The sequence below is a fragment of the Taeniopygia guttata genome, chromosome 2, assembly GCF_048771995.1.
Source record: "Taeniopygia guttata chromosome 2, bTaeGut7.mat, whole genome shotgun sequence".
Lineage (NCBI taxonomy): Eukaryota > Metazoa > Chordata > Aves > Passeriformes > Estrildidae > Taeniopygia > Taeniopygia guttata.
Genome location: NC_133026.1, coordinates 82,858,527 through 82,884,588, shown reverse-complemented (window position 1 = coordinate 82,884,588; position 26,062 = coordinate 82,858,527). Strand labels below are relative to the sequence as shown.

The 26,062-nt window shown below is 39.9% G+C and overlaps 1 protein-coding gene and 1 long non-coding RNA gene across 4 annotated transcripts in view; both read left to right on the top strand.

Annotated features, from left to right (window-relative positions):
* The first annotated feature begins 3,009 nt into the window (after nucleotides 1–3,009).
* The window catches only part of DDC (dopa decarboxylase), a 73,983-nt gene continuing 50,930 nt past the window's right edge, over nucleotides 3,010–26,062 (top strand). The window contains exon 1 of one of the 3 annotated variants that reach the window (XM_030265740.4): nucleotides 3,010–3,197. The gene's annotated coding sequence lies outside the window, so the exon portion shown is untranslated. Of the gene's footprint in view, nucleotides 3,198–12,458; nucleotides 12,539–20,430; nucleotides 20,604–26,062 lie in introns of those variants that run through there. The other 2 variants (XM_072924360.1, XM_012571823.5) reach the window with 2 other exon arrangements.
* Nucleotides 14,776–15,706, top strand: LOC140682517 (uncharacterized). The gene is made up of 2 exons (XR_012054354.1): nucleotides 14,776–14,989; nucleotides 15,284–15,706. It is a non-coding gene; the product is annotated as an uncharacterized lncRNA (long non-coding RNA).

The following is a 26,062-nucleotide window of genomic DNA, read 5'->3' as shown; positions in this document are numbered from 1 at the left end:
TGCCATTAGAAGAAAGGAAGGTGGGAGTATGGTAGTATGGTTCTGCCAAGAACAGTGATGGTTAAAGCAAATGGTTAACCACAGTCCTGAAATTGTACAGTATCATTGCTCCACAAAGAACCCTAGGCACATCCTATTTTTAAATAATTTAATTTTTTAGACATTTTCATTATTTGATTTCCTTCATAATACTTCTCTTTGCTGCTGAGTTTGTGCATGATAATGTGCTCTGTGTCACTCTTACCAACTCGTAGTTTTCAAAAGGTTGCTGTAGCACTCTTAGAATCAAAAACAAATACACAAATGGGCCAAACTGCAAGGATTAGAGCTGAAAATTAACTCCACAACACATTGAGTTATGAAAGAATGTAAATTGGTAATTATAGAATTGGTGGATAGAAGACTTACTTGTTTTCTTTCACTAGGTAGTAAGGTTTGTGAAAACAGCTGGCTGAACAAGGGTGAAAGTCATTGAAGGCTCACAAAGTTTGCCTCAAAATACTTAAAATCAATTGCTGGAACAAGCATTTGACCTGCTCAAGAAAACAGAGTGCTTCAGGGAAGCACGTGTACCTGGGAAGTGATTGCATCCTGTCTCCCTAAAAGTATAAAAGAGCAGGAACTCCAATGATAGCAAAAAAGGAGACTTAGGATGCAGTACAAATGGAAGACCAAATATCAAGGTCAGAGGAACAATCAAATACAGTTCAGTGAACTAGTATAATAGATTTATAGATAAACATAGGCAGCTGAGCAGAAACAAAATATTTAATTATGGTAATTTTTGATACATAAGTCACCTGAAGTATTCAGAGGACCACTTCAGGAAAACCAGAAGTATTACTTTGTAAACTGCTTATACAATCTCTTGTATTGTCCACCACAAAATGTAGCACATGGCAAAAGTTCACATGGCTTCACAAAGGGCTTCTATGACATCATGTCAGAGAAAACTCAGTTGATGGATAATAACTGCAAAAACTTTTTTTTCTCTGAAAAGTCCATTGGTCATATGTCAGTGCCAGGAGCAGTCTTCAGGGGAAGAATCATTACTTGACAGCACATCTTCCCTGCATGTCCACTACTAAGACAAGGGCTAGAGATACTTTTTATCTGAGCCAGTAATGTGCCCACATGAGAGCTGGCTCATACAGAAGGTAGCAAGCTGAAGGCAGCAGTTAAGACCTGAGGAACAACCAAGAAAACCTGCTCTACAGTCATGTGGAGGCTCCTTTTGAACGAATTAAAGCTGCCCTTAGTGAAACAGCCATGTAAGTACTGCATTTGCTTCCTACCATCCCACCCCACCCCATGAAGTGATGCCTCCAGGGTCAGCAACAACTTTCCTGTCCTCTTGTACCTTCCCCTGCCACCGGCAGGGTTTGCTGCAGGTGTGGGGGCTGCCACAGCACAGCTGAGTCCATCAGTGCTCTGAAGTTGTTCAAGAATAGTGTCTGGTTTCATTCAGCCTCAAAATTGGGTCATAATGGACAGGAACTGAACTTTTGAGATGTCCTCCAAAATAAGCATTAAACAGAGAACAGGTGATACTCCCTTTCAAGTCAGAAATGAGTACAATATAAGTTGCATGTCAATGGGTATCCCTGGGCATTTTTGTTCAGCAATGCATAGGGATGTCTTGTGAAGGGTTCTTCTGTGTAAAACACAGCTTTTCCTTACACCACTGACATGTGGGGAATAGAAAGGGGCGCGCACTTGCTCAAACCAGGTGATTTCTCTTGCTGAAAGCTATGGTGGAGCTGGAGGGAGAGTGCTGCGCTGGGGTGGGCAGGCCAGGAGTGCGAGGCACACTGGGAGCTGCTGAGGCTCTCCCAAGCCACCCACTGCTGTTCAGACAGGGAGAGAATGGAAAGAGTAAATCACGGAATTTTTGTGATTGGGTTGGAAGGGATCTCTGGAGATCATCCAGTCCAACCCCCCTGCTGTGGCACAGTCACCTAGATCAGGTGGGTTTTGAATGCCTTCAGACACGAAGACTCCACGACCTCTCTGGGCAGCCTTTTCACCCTCAAAGTAAAGAAGTTCTTCTTTATGTTGAGGTGGAACTTGCCTTTTAGTTTATGGCCATTGCTCCTCATCCTGACCCTGGGCACCACCAGAGAAATCTGCCACCATCGTCTTGAAAGCCATATTTGAGGCATTTCTGTGCATTGATGAGATCAAATGCTGGTGCCCAGCCTGGAGGGCGTCAGAGGCTGGGTTCCGTCCCGCCCCGGGCAGCTGCTGCCCTGGGAGGGGCCCGGAGGGGCTGCGGACCGCCTCTGACAAACATGAGCCGGGGACAATGGAACCCCACTTTGCTGATTTCTAGTCTCAGATTCCGACAAGTCTAAATGCTGGAGTAAGCCACACCAGCGCTGACACGCAGCGGGCCGTGCAGCCCCGCAGCCGGAGCGCCGGGCTGGGCCCAGGCCCGCGGGCACGGCGGGCTCCCGGCCCTGCCCCTGGGCCGGCAGAGGGCGCGGGGCTGCCCCGTGCTTGGGGTTCCTCTGTTTTACGGCGCAGCCTGAGCCTCGTCTCCTGTGACACCGCCATAAAACACCCCCAAGCCCGGCCAGGTGCCTCCGGCGGGGAGACTGCTGCACATGGCAGCGCTGGCGCTCGCCCCGTCCCCGCCGAGAGCAGCGTGTCCCGGTGTGGGGACACGAGGGTTTCGCCCCCCCGGCAGTGCCTCTGAAGCACCGGCAGGCGGGAGTCCTGGCTCTGGGTTCCCGAATTGTCCCACTCGCTTGCTGGTGTGACCCGCCGCACATCTCCGCGGCGTGGACGTCCTCGTCGGCGTAGCCCCTGCCGTGGCTGCTGGCTCGCTCCATCCCACGTCTCGTCGGAGTTTTCACCTAAGGCGCTGTGAATAAGTGAGAAATCCCGCGTCCCTCCTCTCGCAGTGGCTGTGAATTGCGGCTGGATGAGCCCTCAGGTTTTCTGGATCTCCCGTGTTGAAAAAGAGCAGCTGATAAAGCTGACATAGGGCCGCGCTGGTTAATGGTTAACGGAGTGCAGGGTGAAGCCTCGATAGTTGCTGGAAAAGCCGTAGAAATTTATTGAGATTAAAATTCCTTAGCTACTTCTGGTGACCTCTTCTTCACAGGGCGACATTGAACTACAGGAAACTGTAGGGATCTAAAACCAATACCTGTTTCCAAGACACCTGGAAAAGGAGTGAACTACCCAGAAAGGTAAGGATAAATTCGGTAATGTCCGAAAGTGAAGCTACCTCTGCACTTTAATACCTAACAAGTTACCCACGTAATTTGTTAGGTATTAAACTAGTCAGTGTTTAGAAGTCCAGCATAATATGCTAAATGTAAATATTTTAATTGATGTCCTTAAGCCAGTTTTGATGAAAGAGTCAGAAGTTCATGAAGTATTTTAAAATCAAAGCTTTGAAATTCACAACATTTTTAAGAGAATCTCTTCTTAACTGCTGCTAAAAATTGAGTTGAGGGCACTGCTGCTTAAGGGAAGCAGTCTGGAGGGATGGCAGTACTAAATGGTAGTGTAATGGGCAGTCTTGGAGCTGAATCCCAGCTGACAAGGTAATTTTATTAATCTTTTCAAATTTGGTACAAAACAAATTTCTTGTTTGAAATTTTTTGCTTCTAGTCCTTGAGCTTGGTTTCGTTGTAAACCGTGCTGTCACATGAGGTGTATCCTCTTGTAGAGATCCTGTTTATGGCTCAGGGACTGGAGTGGTCTTCATATGTTGACAGTACAATTTTATGCGGGGCTAAATGTGAAACAGCAAAAGTTATTACAGCATTGCTGGAATTTTAAGAGTAAGAAGATGCTGAAATTGGAAAAGTGAAATAAAATGACAATCACTATTTACATTACAGAAATTTAATGTTTTATCAATGGTAAATAAAAGGAAAAAAGAAGATATTCTAATGAAAGGTCAATGAAAATCAGATTTGCACTATACTTTTGATACATGCTGAAAGATTTTCTTGGCTGAGTGGTGCCTCAAGGAAGAGCATCCTAGAATTCAAGTGTTCAAAATATGCATCCCCCACCAGCAACACAAAGTGAGGAAACTAGAATTTCTTGCTAAAATTGCTAAAGGTTATTTCAAGTTGTAAGAGAGTTTCTCTGATTGGTCAATTGATACACATCAATGGGAAATTTCTGTATTCTTTAGCATATATTTCTTAACCTGTTCTTTCCATTATGCTGTGTCCAGTTCTGAGCCCCTCAGTTCAGGAAGGATGTTGAGATGCTCGAATGTGTCAGAGGAGGGCAGCAAGGCTGGTGAAGGGCCTGGAACACAAGCCCTTTGAAGAATGGCTGAGGCAGCTGGGGTTGTTTAGCCTGGAGGAAAGGAGCCTCAGTGGGGAACCTGATCACTCTCTACAACTCCCTGAAAGGAGTTCCTAACTAGGTCGGGTCGGGCGGTCTCTTCTCACATGCAACCGCTGACAGGAGAGGCCACATTCTTAAGCTGTCCAGGGGAAGTTTAGGTTAAAAAAATTCTTCACTGAAAGAGTGGTTGGGCACTGGAATTGTCTGCCCAGTGAGGTGATGGAGTCACCATCCCTTGATGTGTTAAAAAAAAGACTGGATGTGGCACTCAGTGCCATGGTTTAGTTGATGAGGAGGTGTTAGGTCATAGGCTGGACTCGATGATCTCAAAGGTCTTCTCCAACCTAATTCATTCTGTGATTCTGTGAAGAACTGTTCACCTCATTTTACTGAGTCACAAAAAAGATATATTTTTTCAATCACAGATAATATATTGTGTAATCAGAAAAGTACATGGCCAACAGGATTTCATTATTGCTAAGTAAAAAAAAAAAAAAGTTCAGCCTATGCAACAAACTCAGTTTACTTCCAGCATATCCAAATCCTGTTACTCACCTCAACTGTTGCCTCTGCATGTCCACAATCCTCCAGTGTTCCTCTGATGAGTGTCTCCCTATTAAGCCAGTTCATGCTGATTATATTTTTTCTCCTAGAAGTGGTATTTTTCATGTAGAAAATTGTGGAATGAAACAACTATTTTGTTGTAAATTTTTCATTTCTCTTGATTCTGTGTGGATTGTATCGCTCTCTATTCAAAACCAAATGAATAAACAGGAGAAGAAATATTGTGGTAAATAGTCATTTCTTGGAAAATAAATTGGGATTTTAGTTTTAGGCATGTTGTCAGAGAGCTGGCAAGGGCATTGTATGCTTAAAAGGTTGCTCTTACAGTGTACTATGAAATAATACTGTATCCCCCTTCCCCCCCCCCCCTTCTTGTTTCAAGAAGAACATTTGGTTTTAAAATTCAGGGCAAGTTTGTTAAGCTTCGTGAAGGTGTAAATACAAATTAGTTTTATCTTTCCTGGCTGTGTGTTTTCAGAGAAATTGGGTGGTTTACATGGAGTCAAATGTAGTTTAATGTTATTAGTCTTATATTACATCAGACATACTACTTTAATCCTGAATTTGTTTTTTACAGCTTCAGAGGCAGACAGAGAGATCCTGTCCCTAAAAAGTTGATGATTGATGCAAGGATTAATGGCAGCACATGATTTTTTTTTTTTTCATTTTTTCTCCCTCGGTGAAGTGCTGTGAGTCTCAGTGTAGGAACATGGGATGACTTGAAGGCAAAGATGTGACTCCAGTACTGTGTCACCTATCAAAACAGCCTCCATAGAGGATGTATCTCCCCATCTGTTAGGTACAGCCTATCTTTGGGAGGCTGGATATGAAGCAGAGAGCTTAGGAATGTTTCGTTTTAAACAAAGATAAGGTGGAAAGGTTTCAGTCACTGAAAGGAGTATAAGGAGGGAGGCCATGGGACTCATCTGACCTTTACACTGGAGGCAATTGAAGCCATAGTAACAGCAACTGTGCATTCCAGTAGAAGCTGGAATATGTATAACCCAAAGTCAGGGTTATTATTAGCATTTCAGAGTTTCAAGCCAGTCGTGCCAAACTTGGGTTTATGACATTCCTTATGCTTCAGATTTTTTTTTTTTTTTTCTATACCAAGTACCATCTACTGTCTGATTGCTAGGGCAACGTCAAGCACTGGTGTCAGTAATACTGGCATGTAATTTGGAGTTCATTTTACAAAAAGGAAGGGAATAATTGCTTCCTGCTCAGTAGACAGGGTATAAGTAGCAGACTAAAATTGGTGCAAAAAGAGGTCCTAGAAAAAAAAATGCACTGCAGTGTATTGTTTAGGAAGGCTATAAATTCAGCATCAGAGTAATGCTGCTGCTGAGTGGCTCATAACACCTCCCTGTGTTTTGGCCTCACTTGCACTCAGTTATGCTATTGACAAACTGTTTCATTTAAATTAATAAACCTCACAGTTTTTAGGTTTTCTTTTTTCTGACACGTGACAGCGCAGGTACAGTTAGCGTGACATAACGAGGGAAGCATCATTACTGTGACTAGTCATGCAAAAAAGCGAGATGGGAAATTACAGATATACTACATATGGTGCCTTCTGCTTTTAAAAACAATCTGAGCTCAGAGAAGTAGAAAGGATCCATCTAATCGTAGAACCAGTTCTATGAATTTCAAGGCAAATATACATTTCCAGACGCATGGGACAAGCTGAAGACTGCTGAAATGCCAACCTGCTGGGAGAATGGCTGGCAGACACCTTTTCATCTTGGACAATACCGTAAAGGAAATGGCCTTTCAGTGTGGCAGATATTGTCCCTTTCTGTGCTGCTTCTTTAAAGGGAGGGAGAGAGAATGAATGCAAAGGATTTCAGAGGAGGTGCCATTTCTTTAACGGCATCCTATGGGTGCATTATCTTGCAGAGACCTTTTTCTTTTTCTCTCAATCTGATTAGCACATGTCTTTGTGCAGTTTTAAAATGCTTGGACAGTTTTCCCTTAAGAAATACATGTGCCTCCCAGCAGTTTTAAATTGCTCTTGATATGTTTGATATCCTTATACATCTGCAAACCCACCAGAATCTTGCTGAGTTCTTGACTGCAATTCTTCTGTGGTAATTATATTTTATACAGTTTTAACTGCCCATGATGTGAAAAAGTGTTTCCTTCTGTCTGTTTTTAATGTACTGTCTTTAATTTCCCAGAATTGTCCCTCTTGGGCTTTTAGAATTTGAAAAACAGAAATAAGTTCTTTGTCTTCTCCCTGTACTCTTTCGTTCTCTTATCCTTTCCTTGGTTTCTCTCATGTTGTTCTGTTTTCAAAGCTAACCAGACCCACTCATTTGAATCTTCCCCAGAGGACAGCATAAGTGTCTTTGAAGAGAAATCTTCTCTTATGCTCCAGGAGGGCACTGAAAGCTTTTTGAAAGTGAAAATCTGAGAGAATATTGAATGTTCAAGAAATGTTCCAACAATTGATCAAAAGTCACTAGAATATTTTTCCTGTAATTCTCCAACTTGTTCTTAGTGGATCCAAACTTCTTGCTATTCTTGATTGTGCTACTTATTAAACAGAGGGTTTTATCCAACAGTTCCACCAATATTGGTGAGACTAAGTTTGACCCTTAAAACTTCTTAACCCTCTCTGTATTATGCGTTGCTTCAGATTATTTGTACTGAACTGCAACTCTCTACTGTCTATTCAAGATGTGATATTCCTAGCTCTTCTCCCCAGTTCCTATGGCTGCATCTTTAACAGGAAAAAAGGAGAGGGGGGGAAGGGGGTAGTGGAATGGTGGAATGGTACCCTTTCACTGCAAGTTTTTGTATCTCTCAAATATAACGGCCCCCAGGTATTGTGGCTTTCATATATTTTAGGCAGCTGAAGTAGAGGACTCTGTGACCTCCAGCTGTGGTTAAGATGCGACACAGACAGAATGGACCAGAAAGAATACTTGCTGTAGTGATGGGTGGTGAGAGGTCTGACATGGGAGATGATAAGTAAGCCTGTATTCTAATAAAAGACAAATCTAAGAGATTTTTTTTGAGAGAAAGAGGATTATTGTGTGTCTCTTATGAAGACAGGCTGAGGGAGCTTGGCCTGTTTAGTCTTCAGGGGAGACAAGTGAGAGGGGACCTCATTAATGTCTATAAATATCTGAAAGGAGGATGTCAAGAGGATAGATCCAAGTTCTTCTCAGTGGTGCCCAGCAATAGGACAAGAGGTAACGAGCAGAAAATGATGCACAGGAAGCTCCACCTGAATGTGAAGAAGCACTTTCTTGTGAAGGTGACTGAGCACTAGAACAGGTTGCCCAGAGAAGTTGTGGAATCTCCCTCACTGGAGATATTCACAAACCATCTGGACACAATGCTGTGCCATTTGCTCAGAGATGACCCTGCTTGAGCAGGGAGGTTGGACCAGATGACCTCTGTGGTCCCTTCAGCCTGACCCATTCTATGATTCTGTGGTCTGTTGCCCAGGATTATTAATACATACTGAAGATGTTCCATAAGATGATCATATCTTCTGCCTAAATATAAAAGACCAGCTAATTTTATGGATTTTGCTTTGCAAGTAGGAACACCCAGGGAACAAAAGAATTGATTTTTGAAAATAAAGAAATTATTGGCTAGAGAGTATATTTTTGAAACATTTCTAATGAAAAGTAGAAAGTAGGAAGGTGTCTGCTGTCTTCATATTAAATACTAAAAGTTTAATAATTAAAAGCAATGTAGTGATGATCTTAATCTATGAGGAAAATTCCTTCAAAACAATAAGTTTCCAAAATAATATGTAAATAAAACTTAATATCACAATATAGAATCAGAGGAAATACTTGATTGTGAGAACTTGAAAACCTCTGCATGACTGCTTAAAACTATTATTATTAAGGATCAATGATAAACTGGTATACAAAGTCAAACTTTTTAACAAATGTAGATACAGAACTATAATTGCTCAGAAATAGAAGTCTTGAGACCAAATACATTTTTTTGGTATTCATTCACCTTAATTAACTAATTCAACTGTTTAATTCAAACTAACCTATTAAGCAATAGAAAGCATTTGTGAAGCTTTGTAAACAATAACAGCATAAGCCTTGAGGAATGTCCACACTCAAACGAAAAACATTTTGCACCCCAGTTAGAGCGCCACTACAGGCATCCCCAGGCAGTCAACAGCCAGCAGCAGCAGTAAAAGCCAGCAATCCCTAAATGGATGCACATATTACACATACTGCCATGATTTTCCTTTTTTTTTTTTTTTCATTTTAATATTTTTTTTTTCATATGGCATATTCTTCAGTTTCTTCATTATTATTTTCCTTCCAAGGAAATTCTTATTTAATGTTGGCATCTTTCCCTAGAATACTCCTTTTTATCATCAGCTATAATTTATTTAATTATTTAGCCATACATTCCTTGTTTGTTGAGGCTAATGATATACAGCCTTTATTCAGGTGGGCATAGAAGTACATACTTATATATGTTAAGCTTCTCTTACAAGATCTTTTCAGACTCTCAAAAGTCCTTTCATTTGCTGGTTGCTGACATGACAGGTGCCTCACATGCTCTCTCTCTCATGTTTTCTGTTGCCTTGCACATGCCAGGATTTTTTTCTTGGCACTGCTCACAGAGGCAAAGACTTGTCTCCTGGTTTGCCTGCCCTGCCAGCTCTTAAATGGGCCCATATTTTGCCATTCTCCTTGGGTACCTGGATACCAAGTACAAAGGTGTTGATACCTGAGTAAGTATTGCAGGACCACATCCTGAGGCCTGCCATACCTGCAAGGAGAGGGGCCTATTGTTGTGCTAGGCAGCTGAAAATGACATTTCTTATAATGAAAAGTTTAAATTCAAAAGGTAAAACCCAGAGCCTTGGAAATGCGTTTTGTGCTAATGAAAGATAAGGCACAAAAAATAGAATGCATTATTATGATTGTATGTAAGTGTGAGGATTCTCTGTAGCTGCATCAGCAGCTCAGCTAGTTATAAGGCTGATCTCAAGAATATCTGCCCACGGCACACAACTGTTGTGTGAATTCATGCCCTGGGTTGTTCTTACGCCTACCTCTGCCTCCTCCTTTTCAAGGTTATTGATACATATTTCTATTGTACATCCTGATGAGTATGTTCCTGCCTTTGCCTGATTTCCATTCCAGGTCTTGCCAAAAATCTGAGATGCAAACATATTTTTTGTCTAATTTTCCTTTTTCTTAAAAAAAAAAAAAAATACCATTTACAGTAATTTGTTACCATGTTGACTGCTGTTCTGTTCAGCCCAGTAATTACTTAATTGCATGCTAGTCCTTAAATGACTTTTGAGTGGTGAACTACTCATTTGCTACCACTGTGGCTTTCTCACAGATTTCCTTTCAAGGTTAAAAAGAAAATAAGACAAAAAAATGTCAATCTTCTTTGCTACAGTTTTTGCTTTATTTTGAAGGTTCCTTGGGACAATTTTTTTAATTTTTCAAGAGCAGATTTCTTATGCTTTTGAATATATATTTTTTAAAAGTACATTGCACCTCCCTGGAGCAACAATTTTTGATGTAATACCTCTTTATGAATAGTCATTTAAAAAGCATATAAATTTGGCCAAAAATTTCATAGCTGGTAGAAGGAGTAAGATATTAAAGGTGTAGAGAAACCAGTATTATTAAGATTACAAAATAAAAAAGGTTTTTGCAGATCAATAAGTACTGTGTGTTACTGCCTTCTTTCTTACCTGTTCCTACTTATCCTACTCTTGATAGTGGCTGTTAAAAATTTTTTTTTGGTTACCATTTTATTTAGAAAATCATCCCTAATTTGAATTAATCCTTGATTTGAAACTTAAAATTATCTTGATGTTATGCAGGTTCTTTGGTGGACCTATAGACTTGTTTATGCTGTTTTACTAGGAAAGCCACACATCTTTAATTGACACATCTTTAATTGACACATCTTTAATTTATCTTGCTTATTTTGAGTGTCAAGTTCCAACACAAGAACAAGGCTATAGAGGCTATTTGCTGCAAATTGCTTTCAAGTATTTATTTTTAGTGTATGTATGTTTGGTACACACACACACAAAAAAAAAAAAGTTGTGTGAAGAAAGCTGTTTGCTATTCTGAAGTTTTGAATGTTATTCCATCATTTTGTTATAACATAATTACAATACAAAGATTATCACATCTAGTACAGCTGACCTTGCTGCCAGGTTTTGATTTGTCATCTTTTTGTGGTTTCTACTGCTCAGCACAACTCCATGTTAGAAGTGAATACAGTACTTGTTTTCAGGAGAGGATTAGGGTTTTTTTTGAAAAAATATATCTCCTACAGACTACGCGTAGTTACTTTAGCTGATAAGTAGTGGAAATGTTTTGAAATTGCTAAGATGGTGAATCAAAATTTATTGTATCCAAAGCAGGCTAAAACATTCTTTTGCTCAAGAAACGTACCTGTTAAAGGAACCTGGAAGGAAAACAGAGCAAACACAGACATAGAAGCACCATTTATTTGAAAAAGAGCCGGAAGGTTACCTCTTCAAACAAAAAGGGAATGTTATGAACATGAATGGCTTATTCAATAGATGTTTAAAAGGACAAACATAAAGAGAAATATGAAATAGGTAATGCTAGATGATGGAGTGTAACTGTGAGTACAGGAGGTTGTGTCCCCTGCTGTAATTTGGACATCATTCCCTTTTTCACTGCACAGTGCCTCTACACTCCCATTTTGATCCCAGGCACAATATTCAGCCCATTTTTCACATAAGAAAAAAAATTGATTTTTGATGCCTGATGAGGATGTGAAGAGTTTCACTATAAGAAAACCCACAGCTCCACCTATCTCCATTTCAAGTTCAACAGACAGAACTATAGCAAATGTTCTGAGTCTTAACACAGGTTCCTAGATCCCTTATTCTCCAGTCTTCTTCCACATGCTAGTTGAGGATACTTCTGGTCACCTGGTCATTGCAGTTTTACAGCTTGTCTTCCTGGATAGCAGTAGTAGCAGCCAGCAGAGCTGAAAGCTGCAGAGCTGAAGAGAACTGTATTGTCTTGAGCATCCCGAAATACTGCCAGGCTTTTTGTGACAGCATACTATTCTAGCATTGGTAGAAATCAGCTCTTCTTTGTAAGTATCCATTGAATATAGTGTAGCACTATTTCTCGTGGGATTTTTTTTCAGTGAAAGCGAAGTAAAGAGATCATGTTATTAATCCTTTTCTTAACATAGCTTTGAGTTATTTCTTTTATCTTAGCAGTATTGCAGGATTGGAATGTGGTTGATACGTGTTGTACTCACAGCTGAATAATACTGAGTTAGGCTTTTTATATATATATAGTAAACTAATTTCCACAATTATTATTTTTGAAGATTACAGTCACATAAAATGTAGACCTGGGTTGTGAGTTTGTTGTTGTGTAAGATAAAGTAAATAAATGATAATTTTGATGAAAGATTAGTGTGATTTTGCATGCTGAGCATACAAGAATTAAGAAAGAAAATTAGCAGCTAATGTAAAATGTTAACTGCTTTTAAATCACTCACAAGTCAGAGAATGTAGCTACATAGCTGTTTTCTTACTTTTCACTTCAATGGGCAACAGCAATAGGTTGAGACTGCTGTGTTGTTGAAAGAGAGAAACTGAAAATATTCCCTAGAATTCATCAGAAACTATGGGCAGGTAAGTTATCTTACTTCATTATATTTTGCAATGTATGTAACATAAAATGTGGTAGTGATTCTCCTTCCCTAAGCATAATTTCACACCATTCTGTGTTCTCTGAGCACTGGAAAACAGTGAAAAATGACATTTCTTAACCACACTTCCTACTGACAAAAGTTAGCCTGGTGGTAGAGGTGGAAGAGATGTCTCTTAAGACTACACAGAACAAGATCACTTTATAAGAGAGTGCTTTTTTAAGAGTTTGGAGGAAGGAAGAAAACAGAAATCTTAAAATTTCCAAAACTTTCCTAGACTGTCTTTCAGAAAATTCTGCAGAATATCAGACTGTTGTGAAATCAGTTTGCTTCTAGACTGGCACCATCTGACCTCAGCATAGAGAGGTTCAAAATTTGTGCCTCTGACCAGAGACAAACACTGTCAGAATTTTGACAGAGGGTGCTGCCACTTTAAACCTGGCCTGGATTTAGGCTGTTTGGATTCCAAATCCAGCTGGAGCCAAATGTGGTAGTGCAGAAAAATAAGCTGGAAGAGAACAACCCTTTCTAACAAAATATTTTATGGAAAATTCCTCTCAGAACTTACCCAGTATTTCACAGCATATGGCAAAGATGTGCATCTGTACTTGAAAGCAGAAGCTTGATCTAAGGCCTCTGAGTACAAATATAATGAATACATTGGACTGTCCTTCTTATTTAACTGCCTGTCTCTGCCAGTAAATCCTGGCTGAATGAGAGCCTGTCTCTCCTAATGATAATGTGGAAGCTGTGATTATCTGAGGTGTGGAAGTGAACAAGATCATAAGGAGAACAGATGGCAAGCAGTTCTGAGTGGGGAGATGGCTGGCTGCACTGTGGTGAAGCTACCTGCAGCAGCTTAAGCTGTTATCTTTCCTGGCTCACTGTTTTCCTTCCTAGCTGGAGATAATTGTATTTCTTACAGAGTTGGCATGATGGAGCATGTGAACACTTGGTGGCTCTGTCACCTAATGTCACAGGGACAGGCAGATTCTTTTAGGGATCCTTGGTAGAATGAGAATTTGCTACAGGGGTTTAGGTACAATTAGACCATTATTACTACAATTAAACACTTAATTTTCAGCATATTTTATTGTTGTCTACAATGTGTAGGATTTAATGTTGTTTATTGCACAGTTTTTATAAATTATACTTTCAGATAAGCAAAATTTGTACTAACAATTGTAGCTTTGTTACTATCAAGAGTCTTTAATTACTACACTTTTAATCACTTGGACCCTCTGCAGATCGTTTCAAATTCTTAGTAATCAGTGCATGATACAATAATCATAATCTGGACTCAGACTTTATCCAGGAGAACATGATTCACTCCAGAGGAAGAATACAGCAGTGGCTGTCCCAGACCAGTGGGGATCATGGGTTTTGCTGTCCAGCATCATGCCTTGCAGCTGTTTGATTTTTTTAGGCAGTATCTCATGTACTGTTACATTTCTGTATTCCAGATCATGTGTCACCACATCATAGTAGCAATCTTTCAGGGCAAATAGGTTTTTCACAATGCTGACAGGGGATATGGCTGTTCTGTACTGGGGGTCATCACATCTTGTGCTGAAAAGTGTTGAAAAGGGGAAAAGAAGGGGTGATAGGTGACCAGCATGCTTACGTGTTATGACTGTTTGTCTAAGGAGATGCTGTTGGTTATGCTAACCATATTAGCAGGAGTCAGGAGCAGGGTCACATGGCTCAATGGAAAGACTGATCTTAATGTAAATGCATCTTCCTGCACTCAAGCAGGTGGGCTGTGTACATATATCACTCCCACCTCTGAGGTGAAGACAACAACGTAGAGCTGAAGGGAGCAAATATTACCTTACTCATTGCTTCAGCTATGAATGTGTGTCCATGACCAGGGAGACCATGTGCATCTGAAAGATCTGCTTTCCACCCAGTTTTTCCAGTGCTCTTGTTTTGGGATATATGTGTAGTGGGTTGACCCTGGCTGGATGCCAGCATGCACAAAAGCCTCTCTGTCACTTCTCTCCACATCTGGACAGGGGAAAGAAAATGTAACCAAGGGTTTCTGGGTTGAGATAAGGACTGGGAGAGAGCACTCATCAAAAATCTTCATGAGCAAAACAGGCTCAAATTTGGGATATTAATTGAATTCATTACTAACAAAATCAAAGCAGGATAATGAGAAGTAAAATAAGTCCTTAAAACACCTTTGCCTCACCCCTTCCCAAACTCTACTGTCGTGGTTTGACACGGAAAAAAGAATTTTTCCGGAAGGAAGAAGTCAATTTAGACATTGACCAATTGAAGGTGGACACGCCTCTGAGAACACAGAGGGGTTAAAAGCAGAATTTCCAGGAAAACTCGCTCTCTTGGGTTCCGGTCAGCGGTCAGTGCAAGACTCTCCCCTGCCCGGCCACGAGCTGGGTGGGGGAGGGGAGAAGCCATGTGGCCTTCGGAGGTAAGCCCAAGGGTGGAGGGGCTGGAACCCGGGCTGGCCCCCTGCAGATGGAAGGGTGGACAAAATCTGAGATGTCTCCATTCCCCCCAGAGTCTCTCTCTCTCCCAAGAGAGAAAAAAGAGACAGCGGTAGTTTTGCCAGCAGTTTACCGCGGGGAAGGAGAAGAGCGGGGGGGCCGCAAGGTGCCCAGCCGCCTGTGGGAGCTGGAGCCTGGGCAGCGAGCCATCTCTGGGAGTTGGGACTTTTAACCCTTCCTGAGAAATGAAAGCTTTGTGAAATTTTTCTCCTCCTTAGTTTGAAAAAGGGAGAAAGAGAGACAGCCTGGGACCTGGGATGTTGGAAGGAGAAATTCTAGGTGGGAGGAGATGATGGAGTGGCTGTTTGGCTGAACTTTTTCTTGGTAGCCACAGATTAAACTAATCTTCTCCTCCAAGAGAGACTGTATTTTAGGAGGATGCTGGTGAGCCAAAGAGACCTGCTTCAGCTGAGAAAAGACAGAAGTGGAGCGAACAGTGAAAAGTTAAGGAGGTTTGTGGTAGTGCCCCCTGTCTTCAAAGAGGAAGAAGAGAAGAAGAGCTCTGTTCGTAGATCCTCGGCCCCAGGGGAAAATGGGGGGGACTGTTGGTCCCAAAAATGAAAAACTGAACTGTTGTTTTTTCCCCTCTTGGCAGGGCATCCTTGAAAGGAAAAAAATCCTAAAAGCAGTCTGTCCATCCATGCATTGGTAGTGAGAGCACTGTGCATGGAAAGGAGAGGGTCACCACTAGCAAACTTTTTCTCCGGGCGGTGCCATGTGGTGACATGGAAGCACAGGGTGTGGCAGCTGTGTTTCTTGGGGGTCTGTGGCACAAGAGAGACTCCTCTCTCCCTGCAGATGGACTGAGTGTTGATTATCTAGAGGGTAGAAACCTGATTGGGGTCCAAATTGTATCTCACTGTGGTTTGTTGAAGTTGGGTAGTGGGAGGAGGAATGCTTTAGAAAGTTTTCATTTTGAATTGTGTGTGTTTCTTTCTTTTTCCCCCCCCCTTTTATAGTAGCATAGTGGTAGTAGTTTAATAAAGTTTTTTTTCTTGTTATTAAGCTTGGGCCTGCTTTGCTCTGTTCTCGATCGCATTTCACAACATTCAGTTGAGAGATTGCATTTTCATGGGGGGCACTGGCATTGTGCCAGTGTCAAACCATGACATCTACCTTCTCCTTCCCCAGCGGTGATGTGAGACAGGGAATGGGGGTTTATGGTCAGTTCATCACAGGTTTTTCCCGCTGCTCAGGTAGAGGAGTCTTTCCCCTGCTCCAGCATGGGTCCCTCCCACAGGAGACAGTCTTCCATGAATTTCTTCAATGTGTTCTACTAAGCATAACGTTTCCTGAAGCTTTGCATTGGTCTTTTCTGGAAAGATGCATGTGTTTGCACAGCCTGAAGGGGAGCCAAAAATACCTTTGCACAAAAGCTGACAGGGAGGTACATCAAGAAACATTGGTGTGATCCCTTGCCATAGTACTTGCTGTAATCTCAGACAATTGGGTACCAACATGCTCTTTATGAAGAGACTAGTGATGTTCTCATCCTTTCAAGAATGATGCAAGTCTTAAAGTGGTGGCAAATCCTCTTCCAAGCTTATTGCAAGTGCATGGCCCTTGTGACAAGGCATCACAGTTAGTGGCATCAGTTAGTGGCAACCAAGCACTGCGTGTTTTTTGATACTTTTGTAAACAGTGATCCAAACAAATCACTTGCTCAAGAACAAGGACTGCATTGTGTTCCCTCTGTATCTGAAGCCATCTTAGTTCCTCATGCCTCACCTGGCCCTGTCTTTTCATCTACACAGGGGTTATTCCATTCACAAACTAACTGCTCTAGCTTGCTTTTTAACATGAGGTCTTCACAGCACACTTAAGGCCTCATAGCAGTTCATCTGTCAGCCACAGCTTCTGTGAAGCTCACAATAGTCAATGCTTGAGAACACTCTCTCTGTGAGCAATACATGGCTGGATGAGTGCCCTGGCAGTGCCTACGCCCCTAGGTAAGCACATCTCAGCTCACAGCAGAAGCTATTCCTATCTCTGTATTGGAAGAGTCTGCCTACTGTGATTGCAGCCTGCTCTCACTGTCTCTGTGACTCTTCACAGCCTGTCAGTTTTTCTGTTGACACTTTTTCAGTTCATCACAACCTCTCTTTTCTGTAGGCTTCCTTCCATAAGAGTAATATGCTCAGGCTGCCTCGAACAAGCAAATGGTACATTAACTCTTCTGAAACTGTGTGTGAGAGTGTGTCCATGTTAACTTTGTTAGCACTAGTTCCTTTTTTCCTTCTTTGGTTTACCTTCACATATTCACACAACCAGCAATAGGAACTGAACAGGGAGAACAAGTCACACATAAAATATTTAGGAAAAAAGAGGGTAGTTACTTTCCCAGTTTGTCAGCTCTGTCTCAGATTCATCTCCTGGCTAATCTGTTGCAAAGTCTACTTATGTTCTGCAGGAGACTTAGGTTTTATCCTTATATGTTGAGAGTAATCCATCTATTTGTGTTGGAAGGCTTTATTAATTCTTACCCTTTGTTTTAATTAGAAAATTTTTAGTTGCACATTTTCTCTAATATACTCTCTTCTTTCTTGTCTCATCTTTGTGCTTATGTAGATTTGGACTTTGTTTACAGAACATAATAGGATTTTTCATTCCATTCTCACTTGTTTGTGTTTCTTTTACCTTCTCGTAGATAATTTCCTGTAATGAGTATATTTACATTAATGGAAGAATATACTGGGGGCACAATGAAAGACAAAGATGGGGTTCTACTACTGTTCTCTTTTTGAAGGAGCAACTGCAAGGAAAACTGAAATGCCTGCAGTCTCCAAATAGCATCCTTAAACTATAGACACAGAGTAAACCAAATACAACAAACCAGTGAGTTTTTTTATGCATAGGCAACAGTGACTGTTCCTTTGAGACCAAATGTGGAAAAGAGGCACAAACATTGTAATATATCCCTAATTAATTGTTTCAAATTATTTTTTCAATGTCTAAGATATTGAGTGTATCTTATTCAATTTAAAGCCCTTCATGTTATAGCTCAGAACAGCTTTTTTCAAATACTGTTAGGTTCAGGGAATTACAGCCCAAAGACTTCTTCATTAAATTTAGTACCTAGACCCATGCCACAAGGCTAGCATGAGAAGAGTGTCAGGGTATTCAGGTGACAGAAAAAACAAAGTGGGGAGTAGAGCCATCTAATCGTAACAGGACTAAAAGCTGGAGGAAACTGCCTTTTCATTTCTTACCTGCACTGTACAGTCATGGAAAAGGCAAAAGCTGTTAGAAAGTGGGTGCTAACTGTTTAATCCCCTCTGCTTTGATCTCTGTCTTTGCATAAGGGCTGACAATGGGACTGCAGTGACTGATAACACATTGTCTGCTTCATTTTCTGGTGCTGTGCTGGAGCCTCCTGTTCAAACAGAGCCTCTCTCCCACCTCGTTTGCAAACCGAAGGGCCCAGTAATGGTAATAAATCAGTGCTATTACTGCATGGGCACAGCATCGTTTATGTATCATCGTTTACGGTTGACTTCCATGTGCAAAAACATATTGAAGCTTGTCTCTTGCTGGCTGTGACTAATAGGTCTGTTGGGTGCTTACCAATAAGCCCCAGCTTTTAAACCTCTTGGGATTATTTGTTATTTTTCACATACTGGTATCCTGAATTTTGGAACAGTTTGGCACTAAAGAGGGGATCTCTGTTGTGTTTCAGTAGTAAACAAAGTTCTTCTCTGTCTGTGAAAGAGAGAGCAGTCTGAAGGGTCTGGAACAAATTCACAGGGCTGCATCAGGTCTGACTTAGCCAGAACCTGTGATAGAAAACTTAATGATCTTCCTTTTGTCCACCACAGAAATATTCTGTTAAACAAAGAGTTGTTTATTGCCAACAGTTAATAATGAGAATTATGAAACTAGTACAAGCCAGAATAATTTCTTAATTATAGAAGAGACATGGTACATGATTTTTAGAAAGGCATGTAATTCCCCTTTTCCAGTTTGTCTGTTGTACCTAAACACTTTATTTCCTTTTTCTTCCTGAGAAATTAAAAAAAAAGTATTTTAATGGAAAATGTGACTATTGCCTCTTCACAGCAAGCTTTACAGGTATGGCAGAGAAATAAAAACACATCAGGTGTCTTTGAGTCACCTGATTGGGTCACTGATTAAACCAGCATTTTAATACTCCAATCTTCATTTTAGTTCCATTTTTAATTTCCTTTGAAAGTTATTTACCTTTGGCAAGCCATTTGGATGAAACATTGAAGTGAAATTTCAGTTATCTTTAAGTTTACTAGAGACAACTTCAATTTTTTCATCTCTTATACCCTCATAACAAATTTTGAATTTTCAGTCTTTTCAGTCAAAATTCAGGAAGAAAGAAATAAATAGAAAAAGTCTCCAAAACATTTTTCCTATGGGGTCCCAATGTACCCAGTTTGTAACCCTGTGAACTCAGGAGTTGATCTGAGGTGGAAAACATCTCAGAGGCTGTGGCAACTGACTCTGGGATTTCTTGATGCTTTTCAAGATTGAAGAACTACAGCAGTCAACCCAGGCACTGGAAATGCAAGTCAGATCATAAAATAATATCTGACAGAACAAGTGCAATGACACCAGAAACTCATGTAGGGAGTTTAGGTACTGGTTTTATTTTGAATCGGCTCTTCCAGAATTGCAGCAGGGTTGTCATTGGTCTTGTAACATTAGAAGAGCAAACACAGCCATGACAGTTTTAAAAAACTGTGGCTTTTTCCTCCTTCACAAAAAGGTTTGCTGTGCTAATACTGCAATGGACGGGAGACTGGTGCGAGAGCAATGACCATCCCAAATCTGCTACACTACCTGGCTATAAGCTGTTTAGGACTATGAAATACTGATAGTATTTTTTTTTTTTAGATTAACTTGACTGAAATAAAAATGACAGGAAGTCACCTGGATTCATCTAGGAAAGAGAACTTCATGTAAAACTTTTAGAATAGGAAAACAAATCTTAAATGCTTAGAATTGCTTTTAACTGTTCATATGATCAAAGAGAGAAACTGGAAAAAGTTTGATAAAGCTTATCTGGGGATGTTTATTCCACAGCTAGATACCTGAGCTTGCTGTCTCTTGAGCGGTATTTCACCCATATCTGTGTTTCTTTCCTGGCAATAATATTTCACAGAAGTAAATCAAAGCTCGTGCTTTTACTGCAGCAGCCTCAGCAGAAGTGTCCCGGAGTGTGCAGCACAGACGGGGAGCATGTGATCAGACACTCACTGCTAATGAACTTGTGAATGGAGCCCCTGGAAGAAAACACAGGGCACTGCAGAGTTAACCTAGGCAAGGGCTGTTTCTCGGTCGGATCCTGCTGCTTTTTAGGGAGCTTTCTTTGCGAGGTATATTTTGGAGGAGCTGTGGGAGGAGGGGGAGATGCTGCTGCTGCACGTTCAGTGCAAAGCCCGTGGCTGTGATAGGCTGAAGGGACATGGATACTCTGCCTATATATGCTGGCAACTGCATCCTCTCTGCTTTATAGCTGTCACTGAGGAGCAGAGAAGAGCAGGAGAGAAGCAAAAACCTTACCAACTCACTGTAAGTAATATTCTTTGTCCTTAAGTATTTATGGTTATTAAATTCAAGTAGGTACATTTGGATTAATGCAACAATTGGTTATGGAGAGTGGTATCTCAGTTAATGAACAGCCAGTTTGTGTTATTTTAGGGATGATGAAATAATAATAACATTTCTTTTTAATCTAAGTTTGCACAATGTAGTGTATGCCTATTGTGTTGTGTTTGCTTTGTTTTACATCTGATGTATGTCAACTGTAACTGTTTATATACATTTATGTAGAATCACATGTATACAAAAGTTTGTATCTTGTCTTTCCAAGTACAGCAGTGCTTGCAATAACCAAGCAGAACTTGGGAAGTTCTCTGCCAAATAGTCTGAATAATAAAATTTCAAGATAAATTAAATGCATTATTTTTTTAGGGTGAAGTTTTCCTCAGAAATAACCCTTTCCCATCACTGTAGTAAGACCTCAGTGGGGAACATTATGAAGTTGCAGACACTATGCCAGTGACAGTAAATTAATACAGCCAACAACTTCTGGAAAATGTAATTCTTTAAATAAAATGCAGGGGTTATAACATATACTCCTAATTATTGATTTGTGCAAAGGTAGAAGAAGATCCAGAGTAGATCCAGTTCCATTTAACTTGTGCTGAAGAAAAATTCATCCTTTGGCTCTTTTTCTGACAATATCCTATTGCCAGAAGGGGAAGTTCAGCTTAACAGTGGCAACAGCTGCAAAAACCTTCAGTTGGGTTCAGTAGCAGGAAGGTCTCGTGGCTTCAGTGGTGTCACTGATACACCATGAGCCCTTAAATTACATTTTGGTCTGCAACAATCAGCTGGCAGAATAGAAGATGCACTTGACTCATATATTGGAAAGATACACAGTTATAGCTGTATTTGCTAAAAAAAAAAGTCAGTTTTAGATGCTACTAATGTGTCTATGCATTCTTCCTGTCTGTATTTATAAACAGGAGATGCTAAAAGATTTTTTTAGCTGTTGTTTATTTTAGTTTGATCAGCTGGAGAAGAGGCAGACATAAAATTATAATGCATCAAATATACCTCTCTCATTTGTTCTACTTTTCCTCTTTTTCCTCTTTTTTCTGCTTTTTCATCTTTTTTCTCATTTTTCTTTCTCATAACAAATATTTTGGTAGCACTTGGATATATTTTACATTCATATTTAGTAAATATGAAAAAAAACACCCAGATTCTAAAATCATAGACAATACCTTCCAAGAGAAATAATGAATAAGGTGAATGTTACCAACATAATATGATACCTATAAATATCTTTAATAATTACGTGTGTAAACTACTCATTTGTATGGTTCAATTTCAGATTAGGTAGAAAACTGCTTGCAAATGAACATACACAATCTAAAGACCGGCAACAATTTTCAGTAACTTCAGTAAAATAAAATGTGTCTGTATTATCATTGTGGTGCTCTGGGGTAGAAGAAGTAGTTTTAAAAAAGTAGCAAAGGATATGTCAACTTTAGATTGTGTAGTGTACTTGTCCTCTGACAAATTACAGCAAAATCAAAGACCAAGGAGTTTATATATGAATAAGTAAAAAAAGATACACTGATATAATTTAAGGTTTAACATGATTTTTCTTGGTTTTACCTGCAGTTTAAAGCAGAACTTAATCTTCTCTAGTAAAATAGGGTTTGATCTGAAGTATGCAGTGGTGACAGTAACCATTGATTCTGGCTGGGAACAAAAAAATATTCAGGCGGAATATATGCTTGGTAAAATTGTATTTTATCAATTAGAGTGAGGCTGTCAGTGAATTTGCATACAGACTGCTCACAGTGTGGTAGAGGTTGATAATTAGGCAGGGGACCTCCTGAGAAGCTGTGCTCTCCTCACTTGGGGTTCAGCTCACAGATACTAAATATGCTGAAACTCATCCTGGGAGGTGTGGGATTGCTGAAAGTGTGGAGACTTTCTCGCTCTTTAGGGGCCTTCAAGAAGATATACCACTATTAAATAATTTAGAGAGAGGCATAGTTTCACTGAAATTTCCCTCTAGTTTTGGAAACTTGTCTTGCATTATTTTGCAGTTTAAGTTCCTTTAAGTTAATAAAATTAACTTAATACAATGAATGGATATTTTGAGTGCATGCAGACTGTAACACTCATCCCTTCAGAAAGTACAGTTTCTCTCAAACAGTATTTAATTTTAAACCCTAAGGGCTGAGTTCTCTGAAGTATTTTGCTTCTTAGAAAATCTCTATATTTTTAAAATATACTGGCATAGAGGGAAGGGCTCTGTGTTGTTGCATTGCACATGAGCTTTATGTGCATGCAAAAAGTAGATATATTCTGTAGTAATAGAGAAGTGAAGTAATTTGCATTTTAATAGTATTCTCTAGTGAGCATTACAGTTGTCTGTCTGCTGGAGATGGCTTCCATACAAATAGTATTTTCAAGAAGTGAAGTGAGATCTATAGCAAACAGTTCAGGAAGAGAATAAAAATAGGCATGAAAGGGTAAGTGGGTTTTGTCACTCACAGAGCAATAGATATAACATAGGAGGTGAAAAGGATGACCACTGTGTTCCTGGAAGGAGTATGCCTTCACAGTTCCCCTGTGAGATATGTATATTACTGTGGGTAGGGGATTTTCAGGGAAGGACTTTTAGGAAGGAAGATGCATGAATACAAAAAAGCAGATTTTTAATTTTTAGTAATGTCTTCAGAGGAAAGAAGGGTTAAATACTTTGCTTCAGATTGAAGCAGTTTAACATACTTCATTGCATCAAACTGAATTGTAAGAGTATTAGAGATTAAGTAAATGCTAGTTCACATCAATTTATAACACTGCAACCACTGTAGCACATTTGGGATGAAAGGCTCAACCTTCGATTCTTAACATTTAAGCTTCTTGGTTCAGTTACTTCTATGCAAAACAGTGGATTTCCCCCGTAATTTAATTCTTTACCTGAATTTTGCTATTGCAACAATGATTTATGACAGGAGCAGTGCAGCCAAAGCAATGCTAGGATAAACCAGTGAACCTCCCTTCTTGGGAAGAATTAGTTACCCAATAACAAACAAGATCTTGGTGACTAGACAAAATGTGTATTTTGTCAAATTGAGTTCCATAGCAATGGACTAAAACTACAGAATGTATATCTGATATTTAGATGTAATATTTTATTTGCTTATCCTGATATCCAAAAAGAACTTTATCGAAACTTCTAATATTAAAAATAACAATATCAGCATACTGTAACAACAAGATGATGTGAATGTCACACCCTATAAAACATACCATATATGTTCTGGTAATATGAGAAAGTAAATTCTTCTTTTTTTTAAAATAAAGTAAATTCTTTATTTTTGTGTGTTTGTGAGCTGTGTTGAGCTTACACACAATGTTATTTAATTTATGCCATTTGATATGTATTTTAGGAAAAGACCATGTGATCCAAAGAAGTTTTTATGTTAAGTGGTCCCTTTTATTTGATTACTACCAAGCAAGGCTAGGGAGTAGTACAGTGATGCTCTTACCTGTCTTGGTGCTGTATTTGAGGTTCACTGGAACCACAGATGTGGAATGAGATACTCAGCTGAAGTGATCCTTGTGTGAAGGTCTGTAGGAATACCTGTAGCACAGTAGTGAGCAACAGCAGTGCTGGAAACACCAGTCCTCATGTTCTGAGTGAGTTCAGTCTCGGGCATCTCCCACTAATTTGTCAGTTGTTTGTTAAATTCTTTTTTTTATACCTTTCTTCTCTGAACCAGAGATAAAAATAACAGATCACCTCATGCAAGTTCTTTAGGGCATGCTATAGCAATGAACCCATAAATGAAGTAGCATAAAAGAAATAATAATAGCATGGTTTAAGAGTTAAGTTAGAAATGCATTGAAGAAGAAGTTCAACAGTATAGTATTTAGATTTCTTCTGGCAAAAAATATCTAAACCAAAGATCAGAGCCTTGGTGTGTAATTAGATTGCTGCCACAGAAATGCATATTGATTGCTGCAGTTCGTGCTGATTTCTGTGGAGAGTTTATTAACATTTTGAACAATGCACAAAGATGTGTTAATAGAAAATGCACAGAAGATTTAGGGGGTATGGAAGAAATTGAATCATTCTCATTTTAAAGGAGTAAAAACAAAACTGCTCGCTTAAACACAGGTTTTCAAAAGGGAGTTACGCACAAAGCTGCAACGCATCTTTGACGCACTGCACATTCTAAGGACTGTTATGACAACTGGTAATGTATTTCCAGCAACTTAATAGCAAGATATGAGAAAGGTCCTAATACCCCTTTATGAAAGGTATAGGCAAAGCCAAATAAACACTTACACGATGATTAAAGAGAATACTAAAACTCTAGTAAAATAGCAATAGGAACAACCATTTCTGGGGATCTAGAAGTCCCTACTTTGCAGATCCTTGCTCTCCCAAGTGTTTTGTGACCTATAGCAGCATCCTGCCTTCTTAAATAGAAGCAGCAGCTGCTCCACACAAATCCCAGATCCTCTGTAGCAGCAGAGACATGTCTACAAAAGTGCTTATTAAGAATGTCTTTCTCTTGAGATGTTACAGTACTAATTCAAATGTAATAAAGCCCAGGAGGCTCTCTTTTCTCAAAATTATGTCTTCAGTTAGAAATCTTTATAACAAATACTTGATATCTGAAAAATTGTCTCCCACTTACCTAATATTCCCATTGTGCTTAATATAATTATTTCCTTAAAAAGTGAAGATCTACAGGTGGGTGAGCTAAGCATAATAGTTCTTGATACCAGCAGTGAATATCCTTTCTTCTCTTGCCAATCTTCTCTACTGTTCCAAGGAACAGTATCCCTCAATGTGAGCGTATAAAAACTCTGGGTTACTTTTTTGGTACTCTGTGAATAAAAAGTTTCAGGCATATATTTACTGAGTACTCAAAATGCACAGCTAGACAGAGTAATAAAATTGGATGGGCAGGGTGGCGGGAGCAGGCATTGTTATATCATTAATTTATGTTTGCAGAGCACTTTGCAGGCGAACTCCAGCTCATCTCAGCTGAGCCATGTATCACCTTGGGTGTGCTCATATAATCTGCCTATCTCAAAGAACACCTGGAGCTGCAGCCCATCATCTTGGAAATATGGACAGCCCCAGACAGAGCTTCCTCACATTCTCCTGCAAAACACATTACAGATCAACTTGAAGTGAATTCATTAAGAAACAAAGTTTTGTAGATGACAAAGCATGTGCATTTACAGTGAAAGAGTAAGGAAGCTAGATCTTGAGACAAGACAGGGATTGAGAAGCAGATAAAATGACAGGGCAGCACAGTGGATCACTGTGATAACTGTGATTATTATAGCTTGTTATTACAGATTGTGATAGAGACACACAGCAGGCTATTTTCTTACACTTCTTCTCCATAAGGCAGGAGGGAGCTGATTATGTGGCACTTAACAGTTTCACATCCTTGTGTCAACCAGCAGCTGTAGGA